Below are 21,846 nucleotides of genomic sequence, written 5' to 3'. Positions count from 1 at the left end.
TGTTCTCATTGTTCAATTCTCACTTATGAGTGAGAATATGTGGTGTTTGGTTTTCTGTTCTTGTGTTCGTTTGCTGAAAATGATGGTTTCCAGATTCATCCATGTCCCTGCAAAAGACATGAAACCTTCCTTTTTTATGGCTGCATAGTATTCCATGGCGTATATGTGCCACATTTTCTTTATCAAGTCTGTCATTGATGGGCATTTGGGTTGGTTCCAAGTCTTTGCTATTGTGAACAGTGCTGCAATAAACATACATGTGCTTGTGTCTTTATAGTAGAATGATTTATAACTCTTTGGGTATATACCCAGTAATGGGATTGCTGGGCCAAATGGTATTTCTGGTTCTAGATCCTTGAGGAATTGCCACACTGTCTTCCACAATGGTTGAATTAATTTACACTCTCACCAATGGTGTAAAAGCATTCCTATTTCTCCACATCCTTTCCAGCATCTGTCGTTTCCTGACTTTTTAGTGGTTGCCATTCTAACTGGTGTGAGATGTTATCTCATTGTGGTTTTGATTTGCATTTCTCTAATGACCAATGATGATGAGCTTTTTTTCATGTGTTCGTTGGCTGCTGAAATGTCTTCATTTGAGAAGTGTCTGTTCATATCCTTTGCTCACTTTTTGATGGGGTTTTTTTTCTTGTAAGTTTGTTTAAGTTCCTTGTAGGTTCTGGATATTAGCACTTTGTCAGATGGATAGATTGCAAAAATTTTTTCCCATTCTGTAGGCTGCCTGTTCCCTCTGATGATAGTTTATTTTGCTGTGCAGAAGCTCTTTAGTTTAATTAGATCACACTTGTCTATGTTGTCTTTTGTTGTCATTGCTTTTGGTGTTTTAGTCATGAAGTACTTGCCCATGCCTATGTCCTAAATGGTATTGCCTAGGTTTTCTTCTAGGGTTTTTATGCATCAATCCATTTTTTAAAAAGTGTTTTTGAAACTTTGTGACATAGAAAAAAATCTTACATCCTGACATATATGAAAAATGTATGACTCTGAATGTACTTTTCAGCTAAATTTTTACGTATAAACAATAGATGTGGAGAATAAGATGTGTTATTTCAGAGTGTATGTAATTTAAAAATTTTATAGAACAGCACAGGTATTGGAGACAAGTAAATTAGGGTTTAAATAACAATTCCACTACCTGTTAGTGCTGTGGTCTATTTTGTTACTTACTAGCTGTGAGACATGTTACTTAATGTCTCTCAGCCTGTATTTCCTAATTCCTAAAGATAATTACAGTATCTTACAGTAGTTTTGATATTATTATATAAAACCCCTAGTAATTGCTTAATGCATAATATATACCACTATCAGTGTTGTTTTTGTTCTTGTATGACTAGGTATAGGAATAATTTCAGAGTTTCTAATGGAGAAACTTCATGTACATATTCTATATGTGTATGTAAACACACGTTTGTATCTATACACACATGCATATTTAAAACCCACAAATTAGTGATGTGAATATAGAATAATCAATGTGTAGGCATTATAATCAATTGTTATTACTATGATAGTATAAAGGAAAAGAAAGAGCAACAATTTTCTCTGGCTGTCAAATGACAGCTTTTCAATTGTCAGTGAGTGGAGAGTAAGGGTTGTCAGGCACTCAGAAATGGCTGACCAAGTATTATAGCAACTTGGAGACTGTAAAAAAGAGAGCATAGCATTTTATTTTCAAAAAACAGGGTCAAATTCTCACCTCTCAGACTAAAATGGGCTTTGCTATTATATCTGTAGTGCTTGTGAAGTTAGAAGGATGGTAAATGAACCTTTCCAATTTATTTTATAGCTTTTTAAACACAGTTGAAGTTATGTGATGTAGCTGCACAAAATGCAAAAGTCCTTCTTGTTGAAAATAAAGTTGTTCATATAAATCTTATGTATGCCATCTCCTTGTATGTCAAGCATTTGCCTTGCTTTTTTGAATTATGTCTATACTTAGAATTTAAGAAGTTAAACAGTATGCATACCAGACTTGAGAGATGGGAAATAAAAATTGATATACTATGTGACACTTGATATAGCACAGAAAAATATCTTTTAAATGCTGAAGGGATGCACTGACATAACCATTTTTAATTCACATATAGCAACTTTCCACTTAAAGTTATTAATGTTAGAGTCAGGTGTTTTTACTTGTTCAAAATAAAAGCAAATAAATGATGCAAAAAGTGTAATAGCTTCTGTAAGAGACTGAATTAATTTTATCTACCACTCAATCCTTTAAGAAAATATTAAAGTTGTAATATCAAACAATGAAAGTTAAGGAATTCACAGAATTTAGGGTAGAGTTCATTCTCAGTCAGGTTGTAGTCTGGACTCTTAACTTTTGACTCGTATATTTCAGTGGAAGATTTTCTCTTAAAATGTCTGCTGTTGAGTTTTCTGGAGTGGCTGAGTGTAGTGTAAATGGAAAGGGCCCTCAGCTTTGCTGGCTTGGCTGCTGCTCGAACATATTGACAAGGTGGATGAACTAATGAACTCTTAATAGGGCAGGCTTATCTTGAAATGTAACAATATCGTTAATTGGCTCCTCCTTATATAGTCTTTAGTTGTATTATACATAGAAAAAATATTGAGAACTTATTTCAATTTTAGTTGATAACCTAATTACCTGGACTCTTTTCAAAAGTTGTGCTGAAGTCAGGAACCAGTTACCAAAATGGAAAAAATTCCTTATGTAATGTTGTAAAATAAAAGATGTAAGTCTCAAGTTGCTGTTTCTAGATGATGGGGCAGAAATCACTTGTTAATGTGAAGAAAATTAATTAAATAGAGTTCACTTTAGAATTAGTATAACTGAATGAAGTGAACCTGAAACTTTAAGGAGAGGAAGGCTCTCCAGCTGTTGGTTCAGGTATTTGTCTTAAAGGACTTTTCTTTTTCATCCTGTGGCTGTCAGTCCCTCACTATACTTCATTGAGAACCATGAGTGCTATGATAGCTCCAAGATAATCAATGTAGTAGCTGGAGGCTGGGTTTTGAAAAAATCAGTCTGGGTATAGTGATAGAAGAATGAGCTTGGTAGCAGATGAAGAGAAGAAAACTACACATAATAGAAAGCTATTACCTTGTTTATTGATGAGTAATGACTGTTTGAGAAAAGGAAAAACTAGTTCCAAGCTTTTGTCTCTCTTACTCTTTGTGCAGACTCAGGTTTCTAGATCTTAATGTTTGATGGCAAGATGGAGCAGAGACACCTTTAAGTGATCTGTTAGTTTTGTCTATGCAAAAGCCCACTGGGGCAGGCAAAAGTCAACTAAAAACATTTACCATTAGGTTTTAGCCAGAGAATAGTATTAGAAGATCAAGTAGACCAGATCAGATCCACAATGATAGAGCCAAAATATGGTTTACCATTGGAAGAGTTCCAGCTCATTGTTGGAATATTTATAATGCAAGAATGGAAACCAGAATATAGAAAAATGAATTTGGGCTCTTAACTTACTTTGGATTTTTAGTTTTTCTTAAAAACTACTGTAAAAGTTCTTTTTTTTCTTTTTAAAGAAACTACTAGAAAAGAAAAACTACTAGAAAAGGTTTTTTAGAAACCACTGGAAAAGAAAAATTACTAAAAAAGTAGCTTTTTAAAAACTAAAAAACTAAAGCAAGAAAAGTAGTAAAAATAATTTTACTACTCGGACATTTTTTCTTTAGTTTTTTGAAAATGTCTAACATACATTGCTTTGTATATGAAAAAATTTGAAATTTTTATATTATTTATTTTATTTAATTATTGCTTTAGAGAGAGGATCTCTATCGATAGTCTAGGCTAGAGTGCAGTGATCATAACTCACTGCAGCCTCAAACTTCGGGGCTTAAGAGATCTCCCTATCTCAGCCGCCCAAGTAGCTAGGATTAAAGGTGCATGCCACCACACCCAGTTAATTTTTAATCTTTTCTTTCTTTCTTTCTTTTTCTTTTTCTTTCTTTTCTTTTCTTCTCTTTCTCTTTCTCTCTTTCTTTCTCTTTCTTTCCCTCCCTTCCTTCCTTCCTTCCTTCCTTCCTTCCTTCCTTCCTTCCTTCCTCTCTCTCTCTCTCTCTCTCTCTTTCTTTTTTTCTTTCTTTCTTTCTTTCTTTCTTTCTTTCTTTCTTTCTTTCTTTTAAAAACAGAGTATCACGTTGCCTAGGCTGGTCTTAAACTGCTAGGATCAAGTGATTCTCCTATTCAGCCTCCCAACATGCTGAGATCATAGGTATGAGCCATTGTGCTCAGTTAAAATTTTAAATGTACATTGAAAGAGCCCTGATTTTCAATATGAAGAAAATTATTAAATTTATTGTACCATGTTCATGTGATGTGCTGTCATGCAGTGATAAAGAATAATGTTTATAAATAATTTTTAATGGTTTGGGTTAATGTTTACAATATAATATTAGTTTGAAACAAAAACCCTGGAACACAGTAATGCAAATACACGGTGATCTCAGTTACATAAAAATAGGCATTGAAAAAAGGACTGAAAGAGAATGTATTGTTTTTATAATTAACTTTATTATTATTGTTCCTATCATTATTATTTTACTTTTAAAGAGAACTGAGTATTTATACTTTTACCAGGGATCACCCCTAGAATAGGCTATAATAATTAAATCTTAGGACTTGACTGCCATATTTGATTTCTGATTGTTTAAATAGAGCTTTCAGATAATAATAATTAAAAAAATCTGTCTCCAAATAGCTGAAAAAAAATATGCAGGCATAGATCTTGTCAATGCTTTCAGTCCATTTTACTGATATCTATACATGTTTCTAACTCTTATCCTCCCAACCACTTTTCCTGAAACACGATAAATTCCATAAACTAATACACCCTCTTTGGCTCTGCGAGGCCACAATTTCAAGCCCAGAAAAAAGAAGGTGCATGTAGATTATTAGTGATCTACTCTCAGTAGCACTTGTTCTTCTCCCTCTTATGTAAAGTCTGTAGCCCCAAGTTGGAGACAAAATAGTATTAGAACAATGACAGAAAGATAATTCAATAAGTTGGCAGAAAGTAGCCTAGACTTGAACTTGGGCTGTCTATGCCTGCCTAGTCTTTGTTCTGCTAGCATCTAGATGTCCTTCAGCAAATGACTTTTCTGCCTTTTCATTTTCCATATATTTAGAACAAGGATTATTGGTCAAGATTATCACTGAAGTTCCTTGCAACTCTGACCTCTGATTCAGTTGACAGGAATTGACCCTGGTCCTTAGAAAAAGGAGAGCAGTGGGGTAGTCTTGCTTATGAAGCTCAACGGCAAACATCAAGTTTGGCCACAGCATAAGCTGTGTCCACGTAGGAGGATGTTTCCATTTCAAACCATTGAAGGGTCTGTAATGATGAGGTCAAATTCAGGTTTCCTTTGTGGGGTATTGTGATGGCTTGTAATGCTTGCCCATGAAATAATGGCTATGGGTGATTTTTGGAAAAATATATTTGGAAGAGGGCCTGCAAATGCCTTCAGGCTTTCAGGCTACAGCAAACACATTTCTGCAGCCAATGACAAACTCATGACATTAGAGCTATATAGTGGAAAGAGTGACACAAGCTTAATTTTAGTGTTGCAAGTAAAATATCATAATTTTTGGAAACAAATCCTTATAGCTTTGCTAAGGTATTAATTGCAGGAAATTACTGCATATCCTTTTGAAGTATTATGTCAGTGGCATATATAGCACATAACACCTTTTCCTAGTCTCTCTTGTTTTCACCCCAAGTGTTGCATTTTCATTTGAAAAAAGATGTGTTAAGTAGTTGGAACTTTGTCTAACTGTGGGGGTGGTGCTGAGTGTGGGGGTGGGTTCAGACAGTCTGAAAACACTTAAGCTGTGAAGGGAGACTTCTCAGTTATGCTTTCTAGAACTGGGTCTCCTGCTTGAAGGATAATGTTGACATAGATATCCTTTTGGCCATTTCATTTCTAACTTGTTAAGTTTTAAATTCTAGTCCCAATAAATTTTCCGACAACAATTTATTTATTGGGCTGCAAGATTAAAAAATGAGAATTTCATTTCTGTTGTGTAGTAGAGCTTAATATGGTTTTCTGATTTCCTCCCATTTTGTTTGTAGTAAATAGTGTAATTACTCACTAAAATTCTAATATCTTTCAGGGCTTTAGGGATGAATCTAAAACAGAACCATATAATGTTTTATTTAAGCAAATCCATGTTCTTATTAGGCAGTTCACCTTAATGTCATTTTTTATAAATAAACTTTGTTTTATTTTTTCAAGGGTTATTTAATTTATTTTGTTGTACTACCACATCCTGACATCTGCCTTTGCTAAGGGCCTGCAGGATGTGATTTGTGGTTTAAAATGAAAAAGAAGATATTATTTAAAAAATGGTAAATCATTTGGGATACAAAAATATGAATGTAAGAGTCTGATGCACTCTATTTCATTTTTTTATTCTCAGACACGTGCACAGTTCTCTGTGTTTGCACAGAGCATTTGTGCCAGTTGTGCATCTGATTAATATCTAACTAGATATGAATGAAACCAATTGTGGAGAAACTACTACAATGCTGGCTTCTTGGACTGTTTATGTTCCCCATTAATTGCAGCGTTTTACCATATAACCATTGGGTAGATCTGGTTTTACTTATCAAATCCAGATCTGCTTTTTCTCCCCCTGCTGAGCAGGGTGAAGTTTCTTGTGCTACTAGCTTCTTATTAGTTTGAGGGTTCACAGAATCTTGAGGATTGAAGCTGTCAGCCCTGGAATTCCCATTGTTTCTGTGGGAAGATTATTTTTGCTAGAGTAACTCCTTGGTAAATTTGCCTTACATGCAACACAATCAGGTTAAACAAGCATTTTACTTTTAAATGAAGTATTTATTTTAGTAATTATGGACAGTTCATTTCCCCACAGCCCTTCCTTACTCTACTTTGGATAAGAGCATGTCTAAACTGGAGGGCTTTTAAAGTGTGGTCTTTAATCTTTTCCCATAGCCTCCATGTTTTTCCTTAAGGAGAGAAATAGGTGGGAAATAGAGGCAGGGGACAGTATAGGGTTGATTTGTACATAAATTATAATGTGGTCTTTTCTCAAAATAGCACTGTATTTTCTTTGGAAATGAGAATGCACAAAAGGTATTTTAGTTGGGTTTATAAGATGACCATTTCACTTGCCTAGTTAAAAGGGCTATTACACGGTAGTTTTCATCTCCACCTTGAGAGAACATGTGTCCTTGTGTTCCAAAGGGGCAAAATGGATTGAATTTGAAGAGGACAGCAAACCTGTTCCATTCTGGTTCTTAACTATTTCAGTTTTGCCAGGGCCAGCTTCCAAAGCTTCCAAAGCTGGGTTTAAAAGCATTTGAGAGATGTACTGTTACTTTACAAAATGAGTATTCTAATTATTAACCATAAAAAGTGGGAAAGGTATCTGGCAAGAAATCTAAAAAGATACTGCTTCTTTTCTGCTGACTGTTTGGGAACATTCTCATTACCTTTTTGACTAAAAAAGTCATTGTATTCTGAAAACGGAACAATAGAAGATCTTTTTTTTTTTTTTTAAACTAAGTAGCTGTGACGTTGTGTAAGAAAGAGAAAACACTTTGAAAACTGGTTAGAGTTCTCATGTATTAAGCACAGTAGATGAAATGATTTATTGGGTTTTATACACATTCTGTAAAGGGTAAGCAGTGCTAACAGAATGAGTGGCAGCCTCTGGGAGCTGAACAGGCCCAAGGGACTAGTCTTTGTTCCTCTGGTCTTGACAGGCATGTGTCTCTGTTAAATGAGGGCTTAATTTCTCTCATATGTGAACAATTTCCAAGCCCAACAAAGACAGCCAGGACTGGAGCTATTTAAAAGAACCAACACGGGAGGGAGCATTCTTGAAGAAAGAGGATGCTAAAAGGCTAATTACTCACCATGGCTTAGCAACTATTTTATTTTTTCCCTAAGGAAGGTTTATTAACATGAATCTACCACTTTTTTTTTGACATAAACACACATTAAAATTACAAAGGTATATTTTTATCTTTGTGAAATAGCCATTTGCTGATCTCTGTTCATTGAAAAGAGGTGCCCCCACCGGCAGTGGTCATGTATATCATAGAATATTAATTCACTAACGGGGGAGGGGGGAGAGGCTAATATACTTTGGATCTTTTCTGTCTCAAGTGGAAGAAATTTAAACTGTTTACTAAGCAGCATCCTTGGCAACACTGTGAATCCTTTCTTTAGACATTAATTGCTTAAAATATGGAGGGAATCTTTATTTCAACATTTTCTGTGAGTTTTTGGCTATGATTCTTTGTTTCAATTTCTAGAAGAAAATCCATATTGTTAAAGGGGCCATCTGTAAGAGGTTACAGGTATGTCTCTACTTTCATCACTCACATTTTTAAAAAAAAGGCTTTGTAAACTTGATCATTTTCCCTTTCAACTTGTATTATAGTCCTCATTAGCCATTTATCTTACATTTCTGTACTTTTCCTTTCAAGCTTAGTAACTTTTTTAGCAGGTAATGATCTATAAACATTTAAATGTATTTGTACTGCAACTTTCATATTATATTATAAGGATAGAACTACTTAAATACGAATGATAATTATCTCCTGATTCATCTATTTTGTATGGTTTTAAAGCAGAAAGTACCAGTTATTTGAATTGTTTACAGAAAAGCATTCTCTATAAATTAAGGTCTATTCCAACTCCAAACTTCTATGATTTAAGAATAAAATAAAAATGGACCTCTGAAATAAAATAAATGACATAATTGTAGAGTATCCACAATACTTTTGTTAAATATCCCCCAAATATTACAAGTGTACATTTTGAATTTTTAATATAGAAAAATTAGGAAATCCTCAAATATGGAATTTTGGCACAAAGTCAGACATGCAACACTTTCATTTCATGGGAACAATATTCTGCTGTACATGATAGCTCTGTGTGGCATGACAGAAAAGGCAGAGAAATTGTTGATTTTATTTGTAATGATGGACAGCTGACCAGTAACTTGATTACATCTCATTATCAAAGTGGTCTTCGTGAATGAATCAGATCTTTCATATGCTATTAGCAGTTGTAGCAAAAAAACCCATAATTTCCACCTGCATGCCTATTTCTACTAGAGTATAAATAACTTCTGAAAGTGTCTGAGCCTTGCGTGTAGCCATGATGACCTAACTCTGAAGGAAATGGGGTGGTATCTTTACTTAGAATGTGAAATGGTGACTGTGTGACTTGGTGAAGAAAAAAGTGAAAGCCATTTCCTCCCAGGTGCTTTTCCTTAGCATCCTTGCTTTCTACCCAGAAATATTGTGGTTTCAATAAGAAAGTATATTTTAGTAGAAAGAACACGTGCCAAACTACTTAAACTAATGACTAAGCCATATTTGTTCCAGATTTGAAGTGCATCCAAATATGAGAAACAGTAGGGTCTTCAGAAATCAGAGTCACAAAAAATTCTAAGACCCTTATTTGTGACATGAATTAATTAGGTTCAACTTGCTTTCCCTTTATTATTTAGGATGTTATCCAAAATGAACAATATAATTTCTTTATAAACCTACCTCTATTTCCTGTTCTTATAAACAATATCACTCCAAATCATATCTGATACCTGTTTTTCCTTCATGCATTATAGGATTGCCAATTCTAGTCTAACTTACCTCAAAATACCTCTTATGTTAGATTCAAGTTATCATCATGTCATGCCAAAACTGCTGAAACAGTCTTAAGTTGTCTCCCCAACTTTAGTTTATCCATTTCCACTTTATATGTCTATTCCAGAGTATTCTTCCTAAAGTACACTTCTCATTGTGTTTCTCTTCTGTTCGGATGTCTCCAGTGGTATCCTATTGACTATGATTTTAATTTGACAAACTTTCATTAAGCACTTATGTTTCTGATACTCCTCTAGTCTTTGAGGATGTGGCAATCTACAAAAATCCCTGCTTTGCTAAGTTTACATTCCATTGTAGGGAGGCAGACATTAAATAGATAAGTAAAATTACTGCACCCTACAAGAACTGCTATGGAGAAAAAGCAGGGAAGAAGGAAAGGTAGTGGGAAAGAGGCACTGCAATTTTAAATAGGGTGTGTGGGTAAGTACTTAAGGGAGAAGGTAGTATTTGAGAAAAGACCCAGCGCATGCTAGCTGATGGGAGCTTGCTAGCTTTAGCTAAGGAGCTTGAGGGGCCTATGGCTGGCTGGAGTAGGGGTAATTTTGGTGAGTGAACAAAAAAGAAAAGAGTAGGAAATGAGAACACAGAGAGGGTCTTTTAGATCGTTGGAAGGACTTCGGTCTTCAAATGGGATGGGAGACCATTGGAAAGAATGGTGTGACCTGAGGTGGGTTTTGACAGGCTCATTCTGGCTACTGTGTTGCAAATAGATTGAAGGGTGCAAGGGTAGAAGGAGGTAGGCCATGAGAAGGCTTTTTAGGCAAAAAAAAAAAAAAATGTGTTGGTAACTTGGACCAGGTAAATAATGAGAAGTCAATTGTAGATATAGTGTAAGAGTAAAGCCAACGAGAGTGAAAGGGAGAGAGGAAAGTCAAGGATTTTGACCTAAGCAACTAGAAAAATGGAGTTGACATGCAGTGAGATTCTGCCATTCACTGGAAAATCTGTAAGAAGAACAGATATCGACAGTGAGCAAGAGTCTGGAAGTTGGAGGGAGAATATCAAAAGCTTAGTGTTGAACTTTGGTGTTGAAATAGTTATTTGAGATCCATTTGGAGATGTTAAGCAGTAAGACATACATGTCCGGAATTCAGGAGAGAGATGAGGACTGAAAATGTACATTTGAGAGTGTCAATGTATGCATAGTTTTCAAAGTACAGGGTTCTTAGCCTAGTGTTTATGGCCCTCCATAACATGGTTCCTACTCTAAGTAAAGCTAATGGCTAGCTTTGCTTTGTGCTAGTTAGTAAACTTGTCTATGTATAATTATCAGAACATGACTTGTACTTTCCCATCTCCGAAACAGTTGTCATAATGTTTTTTTCACTTGGAATACCCATTTTCCTCACATTTATCTTTGCCTTTTTAAAGCCTAGAATTTCATTATTTCCTAGTTCCATGAAGCCTACACTGATCACCACCACTGCTTTCCCCTAACAGAGTCAAGGTTATCTCTTTCTCTTCTGAGCTTCCACAGTCCTTGGGCCACGTACTGCATGTATTGTATTTTAGCTGTTTGTCCATGTTTTGTTCCACCTACAAGATCATAGCCTACCTGAAGTCTGAGATCATATTCATTTTTGTATTCCCAACATGCTTAGTTTGGTGCTTTGCACATGGGGGATTTTCAGTAAATGTGTTGAATTGAATAGTTAAAATTTTAAACCATTTTAATGGACAAAGAAGGAGACATTCGAAGTTATTTTTTTCTTCTGTTATATGTTCATCACTTAATGAAGCAAATATTGCAGAAGCACATGTATGAAACAAATTGTACTAAAGTATTTAGTTAATGATGCTATGAATTAAATAGAAACTTAGGAGTTGGCTTGATCTTCTGACTGAAGTAAAGTCTATCCAATTCAGAGATGTTTGCTGATAAATCAGCTGTTAAATTCCTACTTAATTAAAGTTGGTGATATGGGTAAAATAAACAGTCCATAGTTGTTTCATTAAAAACATCATTTTAATACCTGTTTGGGTTGACTCTGATATTAATCAAAATGCTTAGAAAGAGCAAATAGGACTGTGAATATGTTTATACTACAGTTTCATTGTCCTTCATTTCTATCTCCATATTAGTGAATAAGTTGTATTTCTAAGAAGGGCTTAAATACATAGCTAATATTGAGTACTTATTATATACTAGGGACTTTTATAAGTCCTTTATGAATATTACCTCCTTAAATCCTATGTATTTTATTTATTTATTTATTATTTTTTCTTTGAGACAGAGTCTTGCTTTGTCACCCACACTGCAGTGCAGTGGCACGATCTTGGCTCACTGCAACCTCCACCTCCCAGGTTCAATTGATTCTCATGCCTCACTCCCCCAAGTAGCTGGGATTACAGGTGCATGCCATAATGCCTGGCTAATTTTTATATTTTTAGTAGAGACGAGGTTTCACCATGTTGGCCTGGCCGATCTCGAACTTCTGACTTCAAGCGATCCTCCTGCCTTGGCCTCCCAAAGTACTGGGATTACAGGTGTGAGCCACTGTGCCTGGCCTAGGATTCTTCATTTAGCATTATTGAACTTTACTATAGTTTTTGGAAATCAGTAATGCTGTATAATTCCTTGGGGAAACTTCAGAAAGGAATAATAAGGGATATAGTTTTTACAACCTTAGTTTACTGTCTGGTATCTTTTAAAGCATTTTAACTTCTGTAATTCTTATGTATGTTATGTTAAAATAAGAAATCTTGAGAGTTGTAGATTTAGTTCAATTCTTTAAACATTTAAGTCCCTTAGTACTCAGCTAGAAAAACCAAGGTGAAAAAGATAATGTCTCTGCCTTTAAGAAGCTCACAGCTTAATAAGAGAGACATTTGAGCAATAATCATACTAAGTGAAGTGATTTTTTAATTTAGTAAAATTTTTAATGAGCGTTGTTAACTGATGATAGATTAAGTATTTTAGCTTTATCAACATCAAGGGTATATACCTTAAATATGGTGGTAGTATTTGTGGCTTGCAAGTTAGTATTTGTGGCTTGCAAATATCAAGTAGAGCAGTAACACTTGCTGGAACTCTTGAGAAAATACACTGAAAATCGTTCATCTAAAAGTAGATTTTTAAAGAACTGCTTTACTATTTGTTATTTTAGTAACCAACAATAGGAAAAGCTGCAGTTAGCAATATAGAGAAAAGAACCAGTTAATTTCACAGCACATCTGCTCTGTGTAACAAGACTGAATGCTAGCTATATGAAGGCAATCAATACAGGAAATATGAGATATACTGTTATCTCTCTATGAACTTCCTTTTTTTTTTTTTCGAGACGAAGTCTCGCTCTGTTGCCCAAGCTAGAGTGCGGTGGTGTGATCTCGGCTCACTGCAACCTCCGCCTCCTGGGTAAAGGGATTCTCCTGCCTCAGCCTCCTGAGTAGCTGGGATTACAGATGCCCAGAAGCACGCTACCATGCCTGGGTAATGTATGTATTTTTAGTAGAGACGGAGTTTCGCTAGGTTGGCCAGGCTGGTCTCAAACTCCTGACCTCATGATCTGCCCACCTTGGCCTCCCAAAGTTCTGGATTATAGGCATGACCCACTGTGCCCAGCCCTCTCTATGAACTTTCAAAGGAGCCAGAGAGACAAAATGTCCATGTATTTTAAAATCAGAGCAGTTGCATAGCATCTTGACAAAAAGCACAAAAATAATGATTATAAACTGAACAGTTAAATACTGAAGGTCCACTGACTATGATGGAGGAAAGTAAAATGGTAGACAAGCAAGACACTACTTTACACACAATTTATTTTCTTTAAATTGAACATGAACAGCACTTTTAATCGAGGTATAGTTAATATTTATTTAAGAATTTCTAGACTGGGTATGGTGGCTCACCTCTGTAATCCTAGCACTGTGGAAAGTAAAGGCAGGAAGATTGCTTGAGTCCAGGAGTTTGAGACCAGCCTTGGCAACATAGTGGGACCTCCATCTCTACAAAAATGAATTAGAATTAGCCAGGCATGGTGGTACATGCCTGTAGTCCCAGCTACTGGGTAGGCTGAGGTGGGATCACTTGAGCCTGGGAGGAGGTTAAAGCTGCAGTGAGTATGCCACTGCTCTCCAAACTGGGTGACAGAGGGAGACAAAAAAAAAAAAAAAAAAAAAAAAAAAAAAAACGGAAAAAGAATTTCCAGAGTCTCAACACTTTTCTTACAACCAGTCTCTTTCAGAAATGAATGGCCTTAAATAGAATTAACCCTGGGTTCCGTAGTTAATACAAATATACCTGTCAATGCCCCAACTTTTCATAGAAGACAAAATACATACCACATGATGAACTGCAGATCACAGGAGCCACAGAGGAAGATACTGAAGGTTGCTATCTTACTTGGATTGCCATTCCTTTTGGGTTAGGATTAGAAGCCAAAATCATGTAGTGTCAAGGCCTCAGAAGAATGCATTAACCTGTAACTTAGGACTTTACTCAAGATTTATTGGCAAGATTTGTTTTTTTACTTTAAGGGAGAGATACTTTCCATCCTCAAACTTGATTTGGAAAGTATGTGTGGGAAGAGTTAGTTTTCTTCCCCTCCAAATTTTTTTTTTTCTGAGATATTGGCTGAGAAAGCCTGATTTAGACCATTCTTTGATGAATGCTACCTAACCTTCTGAAAAGTTAGGGTTATACATTCTGTCAGTAGTTGTGATCCTTTCCACATGTTTGTTTTCTATAAATATCATTTATTTATCCCTTTAATTAAATAATTTCATTTATAAAAGGCGTAATAAAAATCTTTAAGATCTTAAACTATTTTGGCTGAAAGTGACCTTGAGAACTTAGATCACTGACTTTCAACTTTTTTCAGACCAACACACAGTAAGAAGTTCGTTTCACATCACAACCCAATACATGCATATAGCACATACATACACATGTATGTGACAGAACAGAAATTCATTAAATGAGACTTGCCTTACAACATGTAATGTTCTCTATATGAGATCTTTTTTCTATTTTTTTTGTTTTCTCTTATCTCCTCTTTTTTCATGCTCTCACCTGAGCCTTTTATTTTTCTTCTCCTTTTTTCACACTATTTTTCCACTCTTTTTCATTCTTTCTTATCTTTTCTCTCTCATCTTTATTCACTCTATTCTCTTTTTTCTCTTCTTTCTTTAATCTTGTTCTACCCTTATACTCTTTCCTTTTTCTCCTTCTTTTCATTTCCCTTTTTAAATTTTTCCTATTCTATTCTATTTTTAAAAAGCCAACTCTGTCCTTCAATTGGTCACAACCACAAAGTGTGGAAAACACTGACCCAGTTCAAACTACTCATTTTACATTTAAGAAAACCAGAGCTGTTAGAGATGGACCATCATTTGTTTAAGGGGTATATTGGGCTATTCTTGCATGGATATAAAGAAATACTCAAGACTGAGTAATTTATAAAGAAAAGGCTTATGGTGTGTATGGAAAGCAAGGCACTGGGCATCTGCTTGGCTTTTGATGAAGCCTCAAGAAGCTTATACAATGATGATGGAAGGTAAATGGGGAGCTGGCACCTTACATGATGCTATCCGTCATTATAAACTTAAAGTTATGATTTTTCCAAGCAAAGAACAATTATTACAGTTGTATGTAAAAATTGAAAGACTTGAAAGCTCTTACTTATAATTGCACAGAATCCTTGCATTAGATTTAGGACAAGGAAGAAACAGAAGAATCTATTAATTTACTTTCATAATTCCAGGAAGGGATAAGAGGGTGAGGACCATAAGCAACCAGAGTCAGATAAAATATCCTTAACTTTAGCCCCTGGCCAGGCGCTAGTACTGTATGTTGGAACAGTGAATGGCAGAAAAACACACTAAGGCAAGGTCAAGTGAGAACAAGAAAATATCTGCAATTCACTTTTTCAGTATGTACTACCAAGTGCCAGGTTTGAGGTATGTCAAAGGACAGAAGAAAAAAGAAAAATGAGAAGTCTTAACACCATGAGTGTTACGTGATAGAGCTCCGACTTGACTTATGAGGAGCAGCTTCTTGTCTTAGCAGGAGTTTTGTGGTGCTAATAAAGGATGTCAATATTTTATTTTGCCTTTGTCTTGCTTTGTCTCTTCAGAATCTCACTCTTTGTGTCCTTTTCATAATGTGCACTGGATGTTATTTTTGTTGTTGTAATTTAGTTCCCATTATTACTTTAAATAAACTTGATATAATATTTGGATTGGGGGAACAACTAATATTAGTAGCCTATTAGCTACTGAAATAATTCTTATATATGAGACTATACACACACACACACACACACACACACACACAAACACATACACATATATCGTCAGATTTATTGTCAAATATTAAGTGTTATAGTCCTCACACAATCCAAGAATAAAGAGAAAATAAAGAAATAGTTATACTAGTGTTGTGCTGGAGCCAACTCACACTGGCTCACAAGAACAAATTGTGTGTATCTTTTCCTAACTTCTTGTCCAGTGACATCATGTTGAAAGGTTGAAATCAACCATGTTGGATTGAAGTCAACCATTTACATAATGGAAACTGGCAAATGCTCCATATCACCTTTTTTTTTTTTTTTTTGAAAGCTGGTTTACCATTATGCAACTGGGTATGCTAAAGTACAGAAACATTAAAAAGCAATCAAATCTTTGAATCATTGATTATTGTTCTAAAGAGGCTGCATGTTATTTAATTAACTAGTATCATTGGTTTTGGATCAAGAGTTTAAAACTTGTAATTTTGTCGAGAATTTGGAATTAATTGAAGAATTTTAAAAAGAACTCAGTTCCAAAAAATTCTTTAGTAACTTAGAAATATTTTAAAATAATTCATGGTCAGAAATAGTTAGCCCCCTGGGCTCATTGTGCTACTTTTGTAGACTTCAGAAAGGAAGAAAAATTTAGAAGCCTGAACAGACTCTAGTTTAAGAAAATGAAAGATTCTAAAATTAATTTTTATCCTCAATCCAGAATTTCTTTCAAACAGTGTATTTTCTGTGTTCTTTGATAGGCTGGTAGACTACTCTGCTTTAATATAAAGGATTATTATTATTTTTTTACCTTTATGTTAAAAACCACATTAGCTTCCACCCCTGTAAAGTAATTTTACCACATTTAGTATAATGCCACAAACTGGTATTTACGATAAGTCATTATGGTAGATATGGGCATGTGTTATCCTGACACATCTTCAAGGATACACTTGCTGCCCAGCCACAGGAATACTGTAAAACATATAGCTTCCATCTGTCAGCTCCTGTAGTTTGCCTGAACTGCAGAGAGCTGCTTAACTCCAGGCCATATCCTTCCCGGGTTCTCCCATTTGAGTGAAGGACATGAATGTGAAGTTTGGGCCTTTCATGTTTGAAATTAGACACTTACTCCAGGGCTTCCTGCTGAGTTGGATGAAGTGTTCTTAAGCCAATACTGTAGTTCAACTTCTTCCTCTGCCCAATCTTGTTTTCTTCTCTTTCCTGTTTACAAGTGTTATTCCCTACTAAATGTCTTGTACCTTAAACCTAGTCTCACTGTCTGCTTTTAGGGAACCCAATCTTCAGCAGCCTTGTACATTACATTAACGTAATATGTTAGTATTATACTAAGGCAATTTTATCAGGTCTTGCCAATACCACTGAGGCCTGCATTTCTGGTATGTTAGCACCCTTTCGGAGTTTCCCACCCCATGACTTTGTCTATGGCAGAACTGTTATGAAAAAATCTGCTTTAGAAATTTTCTCCATGTTTTAATGCTTGTCCCTCAAATTCTGCCCGTTTACATACATTTGGTAATAATGAAGTTTCACTTACCTAATATTCTGTCACATTAAGTAGATTTTTATAGGTAGAAACAGACTTATCAAAAGTCTGATTGTTCTGCAAGCCAATAAATGCCAATAGAATGGAGACTATTTTAATAGTAAATGTATATGTTACAAACTTTATTACATTTTAAATTTAACCCAAAATTCCCCTGGTCAAAAATTTAAAAGATTCCAAAATTGTGTGCATAGTTATTAGGTTACTAAAATCTGTAGGTATACATTTTAGATTTTATATTACTCAGAATACTGCATAAAAGTCTTTTTACCTTATTTTTATTATTAGTTCACAAGTTCACATCACCTAATATTTCTCTATCAAATTACCTACTGATGCTATAAGGCCAAATAAAAAAATTAAAAGGAGGAAACAAAGTATTTTTTGAAACTAAACTCCAATTTTTTTTACATAACAGTTTTGGAAAGTTGTGTGAAAATGTTGAGAAATAAGGTAGGTAGAAAAGATAAGAAATATAAGCAACAGTAATATTTATCCTAAAGTCTTGAATTTGCAAATGAACTGAACTTTAGCATTCTCATGCTAGTATGAATTTGTGTCTGAATTAGAGTAGGGGATAGGAGAACAAGACTTAGTCACAGCTAGGAACACTCAGTGATTTTGGATAAGGAATTAATATTAGATAATTTTGACTAACAGCAGAAACACTAATAAACAGTTTGATGAAAGTATTATCTTAAAAATGTTTATTTCTGTGGCATCATTGGTAGATATGATTTAGGTATAAAGTGAGCTTATTGGGAGTATGTACATTATCTTTCTCCTGCAAAGAAAGTAGATGGAAAATACAAAAATAATAGTTTCAAAGTCTGGCTCTGCCATGTATTTGGCATGTGATTTTGTATGAATCATTTAACCTTTGTGAGACTTTTCTGTAAAAAGATAACAAAACACACAGATACACAGACACACACATACCTGTAACTTCAAGCTCATAGGACTAATGCAAGAATTATCAGAGTTAGTGTGTAGAGAAATACTTTGGCAAATATAAATTGAAAAAGTGCATAGTCTTAATAATGAACCAGTTCACATAGAACAAAATTTTACATCAATTTCCATATTATGTTCACCAAGGTCTTTTTTCTGAATTCCTAAAAGAGCAACCCAGGAAAGCCACAAGCAGATAAGAGGAACTCTTTCGTTATTCCTGGAAGCCTTGCATATAGTTTCTTCATTTTTCCTGGGTGCTTCCTCTCCATACACATTCATACACATTTAGTCATCATTCATATTACCGATAATATGAAGGAATAGGAAATTTATCATGTGATTATTTATACATAAATTGCAACTGAGATAAAGATAAGGTGACATTTGGGAGATGTGGGAAAATAAATCTGTTAATGAGATTTACTAATTGTTGTTTCTTTGTTGCATTTTGGCATCAGTTTCATTTTGAACAAAAGAGAATAAGTCGTATCTTGGAGTCATACTCTGTGAAAGCCACAAGAACATAATACATGCACAAAAAAGTATGATGGCTTTTGGAACTACTAGCTTTGAGAAGGTAGAGAAATTGGAAGGAACTAAGGGGGGATTTGAGAAGAGATAGTGGTATAGTGACTAGATGCATTGAAAGTATCCAAGAATGAAGAGATGTGTTTAATTTCAGGATGGAGATTAACTCAATTTTTAAATTGAATACATTTTACTTATTAAATTTCTACTACTTTTTGGGTACTATGCTGAAACCAAGAATAAAAGAAGAAAGACAAGTTACTTATCTGTGGAAGCTCAGAGTCTAGTAAATGACAGCAATATAATGTTCTGTTATGGTAGATATATTCACTGACTGCCATGGAAGTGCAGAGGAAGAACATTTAATCCCAACTGATGGAGTGAGGAAGGCTTGCTCAAAGAAGTGACATTTGATATGAATCTGAATTTTGAAGTAGGAGAAGGAATGTGAACCAGGATGAGAGGTGTCCAGGCAGAAAGAAGAGTCTAAACAAAAATTCATCGAGATGAAGAACATCACATGTTAGGGAACTACATATAAATTCATTCCTCATTAAGGCTGGAATGAAGTGCACAAGTGAAGCAAAATGAAGCTAGAGTATAGCTATGCACCAGATAGGACCTTGTATGACAAATTAAGGGCAATAGTTTAAAGCATATAAGCAACAGAATGGGATGACATTTGCCTTTCAGAAAGATCACTCGGACAAGAATGTGGAGAATAGTTTTGGGGAGACTAAAAGTAGAGTCAAAGAGAACATTTACTATTGTAATCCAAAAGGGAAGAAATGACAGATCTGGGCTAAGGCAGTAGAAGTAGGAATAGAGATGAGGAGATGGATTTGCATGATGTTGAGGAAATTAATCTATAGAATTCATGATTAATTGGATGTAGGGAAGAAGAAATTTAAGCAAACTCCCACATTTCTGCATTGGTGGACAGAGTTGACACCTCTGTTCAACAGGGTAGGTATTTAATCTCACAAATATTTATCAGGCACATACTATGTGCTGGGCAGTGATAATACACTAAGGAACAAAATGGACAAACTTTGGGAAGATAGAGACTGTAAACAAATAGATAATATCGTGTAGTGATAAATTCTATGAAGAAAAATAGGTTAAGGATAAATAAGAATATACAGTGATGAGTGTTACACATTTATAGAACTCAGAGAGGCCTCCTTTTGAGGAAATTATTGGAATAAATTGAATGCAGGAGACATGGATATTAGGGTTAAAAAAGTATTCCAGGGAGAAAGAACATAATTGCAAAGTATGTGAAGTGGAAGTGTGCTTGTGACATGTTTTAGGGGCAACCAAGAGGCCGGTAAAGATGGAGTAGACAGAGCAAGGGGAAAAGTGGTATGTGGTGAGATCAGAGAGGTATTGGGGGACAGATCATGTAAGTACAGGATGATGATCAGGTTTGAAGGTCTGGGTGAGATGAAGGGTTTTATTTTTGACATGCTGCATTTTCCAGGTAGATATGTCTATTAGATGTTGGTCACATAGGTGTGAAACTTGGAAATGGGATCTGAGTTAGAAATATAGATTTAGGGATCATTATCAGATGGATAGTAAGGAGTTTACCTAGAAATATAGAGAGTGACAAGAGGGTAGAGAGTACAATATTTGGAAATGCTAACATTTAAAGGGTGGGATAATAGAAGAATGGGAACATGTGATAGAGATTGAGAAGGAAAGGCAGTGAGAAAAGGACCCATAGACAGCTCCATATATGTTCTGCTCTGGAAGGTTTAAGCACAAGATATTTATTAAGCATCTATAATAAGCATTGCACTGTGAATATGAGTGCAATAGGTCTCAGAATGATGTAATGATAGGGCTTTTAGAAATCATCTATTTAAACCCAATCATTCTATATTTGAGGGAACTGTGACTAGGGGGCAAAGTGACATGCTCTAGGTCACACAGTTTCATAGTGACAGAGATAGGATTTGAATCCAAATCTTTGGAACTGTCTTCTTTACACAACAGAACTCAGAGAAACAAAAAACATACTAGATTGGAAGAATGTTACAGAATTTTCTGAAACTTTGGTCTTAAAGACTGGTCTTAAACTTTGGCCTTAAAGACTGGTCTTTGGTCTTAAAGACTGGATTTGGATATTCAGGGAGAAGGGAAGGGCAACATGAGAGTGAATATTAAAGTGAAGATGTGAAAACGAGCTTGGAGTGTGTAGCCTACGAAAATATGTCCTTCTGTGGTGGAGGAGGTTTTATTAGCGAATAGGGAAATTAATTCGGAAACTGGTTAGAATAAAGACTGTGCATTTGATGGAGTGGGAAAGCTATAGAGATTTTGGAACTAGTTCACCTGTAATAGAAGCATGTTGTGGAAAAGGAAGATAGATACACTAGACTGCCACTAAGTATGTGTTAACATAATAGCTAATGTTTCACTATGTACTAGGTACTGTAATGAAGATCTTATGTTGTATTGCTCAATTGACACAGTTATTCTGTTTGACGTTGAGAAACTGGAGGCTTAAGAGAGGTTAAACAACTTGTTTAAGACATCACAATAAGTAGCCTAGCCAAGATTCTAATCTAATTAACAGCAGCAAACACTTACATAGTGTTTACTGTATGTTAGACACTATTCTAAGGCTCTAGATACCCCAGTCCATTGAATACTTATAATAGCCCTATGAGATAGGTAATATTTTTCCCATTTATAAATCACAAAAGTGAAGCATGGAGAGGTTAAATGATTTGACCAGGGTCATACAGTTAATAAGTGGAAGACTTGGGATTCAAACTTAGTCTGGCTCTAGGATTTGTGCTCTTAACCGCTACACTCTACTGACTCTTTCTATGAGAATCTAGAGCCCTGGATCCTAAACACGATGTGATATATCTTTCAGAGCATATGTATCTTTCGGATTCATTTGCCAAGTTGGGAATTT

At 35.1% G+C, this 21,846-nt stretch overlaps 1 protein-coding gene and 1 long non-coding RNA gene across 25 annotated transcripts in view; both read left to right on the top strand.

Moving 5' to 3' along the window:
- Positions 1 to 21,846, top strand: part of SOX6 (SRY-box transcription factor 6) — a 655,463-nt gene that overhangs the window by 451,847 nt on the left and 181,770 nt on the right. The window lies entirely within an intron of this gene.
- On the top strand, positions 109 to 20,921 carry LOC116525263. Its single transcript, XR_004257643.1, has 3 exons — positions 109 to 147; positions 19,005 to 19,007; positions 19,261 to 20,921. It is a non-coding gene; the product is annotated as an uncharacterized LOC116525263 (long non-coding RNA).

The sequence above is a fragment of the Sapajus apella genome, unplaced genomic scaffold (genome assembly GCF_009761245.1).
Source record: "Sapajus apella isolate SASKATOON/1434 unplaced genomic scaffold, GSC_monkey_1.0 scaffold47, whole genome shotgun sequence".
In the NCBI taxonomy this organism is placed as follows: Eukaryota; Metazoa; Chordata; class Mammalia; order Primates; family Cebidae; genus Sapajus; species Sapajus apella.
This window is presented reverse-complemented; position numbering and strand designations above follow the sequence as displayed.